We start from the raw sequence: 4343 nt of genomic DNA, 5'->3' as shown, positions 1-4343 counted from the left end.
GCCCTCTCGGCGGCCCACTCCGCTCCCTTCCCTTCCTCCCTTCCCACTTTCCTTCCCGCATCGGCCTGCTCCGCGTGGCCTGCTCATAGACCGCACGCGCCATTGCTCCACACCCTTCCTCCATGTGCGCGCCCGTAGCCCACTGCCCCGGCCCGCTCGGCCTTCACCACAGCGCTGCGCCATCCACTCCCTTCTCCCTCACTGCACCGGGACCCGCTCATCAGCGCCTGCGCTCCCCTTCACTTTCTTCTCCACACGCTCCTTTCCTTCCTCCACCTCGTCGATGGCGCACGCCATGCATGGCAAGCCACCGCACCCATGCCCATATGGCAAACAACCAAATCACCCGAGCACCCCGCTTCCCTACCATCTACCATAGCACCATCGGCCTACAAAGCCCGTACCGAGCACCCTCCCTCTCTCTTTTCCTAGCCATGCTCAAGCACTCACCGTCGCCGCCGCAATCACCATACCCGTGACTCAATCACCGTCGCCGACGCACCCATGAGCTTTGCCATGACCCGACGCAGCCTTAGGTACATTCAATTCGCCGTTTTGGCCTTGTTTTGCTTGGATTCCACTCACCTGCGCCACTTTCTCTCTCTCCAGCCTCCGTCGTCGTTGACCCGCCCTGTTGAAGCCTCCTGGAGCCGCAACCACCACAATCCGACTCGCGGTGAGCTCCCAAACCTCCTCGTCTCCTTCTTGTCTCGGTTAGTGCCCTAGAGCGCAGTATCGGCAAGCTTTTGAGCCGCCAGTCATGGCGCCACCATGGGGAACGCCACCCCGACGTGCTCTCTATCCCTGTTGCGGTACCCTATAGAGTTCACGAGCGCCTGTAGATCGTTTTAGTGTGCTTGATTTGACCCTGGGAGGTCCAGAACGCCATCCCGACGCCCGCCACCGTGCTTGCCTCGTCACCAGCCATGGCGGGCTCACCGGAGGTGCAGTACAGCCACCGGAGGTCGACCCGTACACGCCTACGCTGCTCGATTCTTGATGAATGGTCAGGATTAGATACCCCTTCGGGGTTAAGTGGCCGGTCCACTGTGGACCATGGACCTAGCCCACGGTGCCATGTCAGCACGTCCACCGCATGCGTGGCACACGCGCCAACCACGGCTTGCCACATGGTGCCCGATTAGCTGCGACGGGTCAACCGCAGTCAGCTGCACACCCTTTTGTGCTTAGTCCCTGTAGTTTCAGTAATTTAACCCGCAGTCTAGATCAATTCAAAATAAATACAATTTGGTCATGTTTTATTCAATTAGGACCTTGTATTTTCTAAAAATAGTACGCATAGTCCAAAATCCATGTAAATTCCTTATTTAATTGTTTTAATTCAAAATGAGTTTGAGTATATTTACAGAAATGCTATTGAACCTTATTTCATGCTTAACTTTTGCGTTTTAAGTCCGATTTGAATCCGTTCAAATTATGTAGGACCATGTTTACATTTTCTACGTGTTTATACTACTGTTAGGCATGTTTCAATATTTAAATTCATGGGTAGATTTAATCTATTTATTTAACTAAAGGAAAACTTGTTTAAATCATAACTTATTCATTTAACTCCGAAATGTCCGTTCAAGTTGCGTTGGCTTCATAGTGATGTGACCTACACATTAGTATTAATGTCAAAATCTCTGGTAATTTCATGGCTTAAACCCCAACTTGAATAATAATTATGTCACTAGATTTATAAATAAAATGTAACAAATTCCACTTCAATTTTTAAAACCAAATATAAGTTTGACTTAATTCAACTTAAGTATTTTCTCTAAAATATCTTATACCATGTTTTATATATTATTAAAATAAATGAAGTCTTGGTTTTGTTTTTAAAGTAAATCTTTCGGTAGTTGTATCTTTCAACCGTAGCTCCGATTAGCGTGCCTCTCGCGACTGTGTGTTCGTAGCGATGCAAGACATCATATTTCAAACTCTTTTTACTTATTTTTCTATGATTGGTGTACTGTTCCAATATAGATGCAATTGTATGCTATGCATGTATGTGTATAGATGTTTGTGTGGTGTTCTACGATTACGTCCAGTCGGTGAGATATATGTGGTGATCTAGAAGAAGAAGAAGGACGTTGGAGATTAAAGCTTACTGAAGGGTCGGTGTTTAAGACAAGTATAGCATGGGACCATCCTTGTTACCTATTCACTTTTAATTGCTTAATTCATATTGCATGTGTCACCTTGTTGCCAATAAGGATATCCTAGATATTTGATATCTTGTACCTTGACACCATGGGTGATTATGCATTGGGTAGTATTATGCTAGTCATCAAGATGAATAACCATGATCTTGTAACTTGACTAATAGAATATGCAATAAACATTAAAACATGACTTTTTAGCAACATGGAAACAGGGGGCTAGAGTGTTTAGCTACTTTCTAAACGCTCTAGATTTCTCTCCATAAGGACTTATCTATAAGTGATCATCTGGGACTTACAATACAACTATGAGAGCTATATGGCTCTGGCTTTAGCTCAGTATGAGGAGCTTTTCTAGCTTGTTAGTGGTTACCTCTATGGTACAAGAGAGGCTCCAATTGGTATGATCTCGGCTTGCCAAGAGGGTGCACTGTGTTAGTCACTCCTTGGAGTGGGGGTTATGCTTATTGATGGGGAAACCTTAGTGGCCCTAACTTGTTAGATGAACCTTTAAAAGGCTTCATAGTGAACCCTGCTGACCTTCCTTGGTAGTGGGTAAGGGGCCGATCACCCTGGGCGAAAGGGTAAATCAGACTCATAGTGAAAGTGTACAACCTTTGCAGAGTGTAAAACTGTTATAACAGCCGTGCTGGACACGAGCAGCCTTAGAACCCTTATGGAATAGAGATGATCACTAATGGTTAATTGTTCTAATGAAATTTGTTTATGCTATTCATTATCATGTTTTTTACCTGATCATGTGTTTATGGGCTTATGATAAATTCATTGCTACTCAATTGCTTAAAAAGATGACCTATTAAAGTAAATCGCAGTAAACCAATGTCAACCTTTTGAGCCCCATGAACACCATGTTATATTGGTGAGTACGCTATGTACTTACACTTGCTTTACTTTTCTATACTTTGGACAAAATCCTGGATGGGTACTAGATTGCTAGTCTAGAGGAGTTAGGCTTGTGGTCAACCAGTCAGTTGTCCCTATGGATTTGGAGTCTTCCACCTGAAGATCGGAGTTGTCTTTTGCTATCTATACTCTGAGGTTATATTCCTTATACTAATACGTCATGTAATAAGTATTGTCTTTTGATATTACCCTTATTTGTGGCTATATGTGAGATTTGACTTTCTGGGCTCACATATAGTGTGTATCTGGTTTTGTTATTAAAACTGAGTGCTATAGGGAGCCCATGCCCTCGAGGGTCGGCTGAGGCATAGCCCATGCCCTTGGGGTCAGGCAAGATGGAGACCGCCCTTGGGGTCGAGCAAGATAGAGTTATTACCGAGGGGTATCCTTGATACGGATACCCGACAGTGGCCACCAACTTCACAAGCAGCAAGATGATCGACAACCAGGGGCTGCTACCTACTCTTGTATGATGCCCCCAGATGATCAGGAGGCTATGATGAAGACCACAACAAGACCATGTCATGTAGGACAGATGGTGAAACACCGCCGTGCCCATAGTACCACCATGATGGGCACTACGGCACCACATCACGCCATGCCACGACATGAGCACAAGACCATCATGACAACCACATCTAGACATGCACCACAAGACTACGTAACTTACAAGCCAAGTTAGCTAGGCCCCATCCCTTAGGCTCATGACCCCTCAGTCGGGAGAACCTCCTTCTTTGTAACTTGGCCCCAGACTCTATATAAGGGCAGTTAGGGCCTCCTTTCAGGGCATCTTGATCATCTCATCCCATCATTCTCATTCTCATCGGGCTCTTAAAGCTCTCCTTCAGGCAGCCCTTCTCCTAGCTCTAGCTCTCCTACCTCTTTCACCATTCTTTCTCCCCCCATTGTAAGAACATCAAAGCATTCAAGTGAGGAACACGCACTCAATCATCTCTGAGACTAGACAAAGGGCACCGGCTTGAACCAGTATAAATCTTTATGTCTTTTGTATGATACCACCGTATTCCTAGAGCAGCGTAGTAATCATATAAATTTACTAGTCTGGTTTATGAAACACCGATAATTGGTGTGCTAGGTAGGGGACAATCACATGCTTTCAATTGTTGAAGGAAGCAATGGCTCCCTACACCTACATAGGACATTCTCTTGGTGGCCCTCGGTGGCCGCATCCACTTCAAAAGCCTCGAGTTCATCAACATCGATGGGCCAGCACTCGTTGATGGTCTTATTCCT

The sequence above is a fragment of the Miscanthus floridulus genome, chromosome 5, assembly GCF_019320115.1.
Source record: "Miscanthus floridulus cultivar M001 chromosome 5, ASM1932011v1, whole genome shotgun sequence".
In the NCBI taxonomy this organism is placed as follows: Eukaryota; Viridiplantae; Streptophyta; class Magnoliopsida; order Poales; family Poaceae; genus Miscanthus; species Miscanthus floridulus.
Note: the sequence above shows the minus strand (reverse complement) of the source record.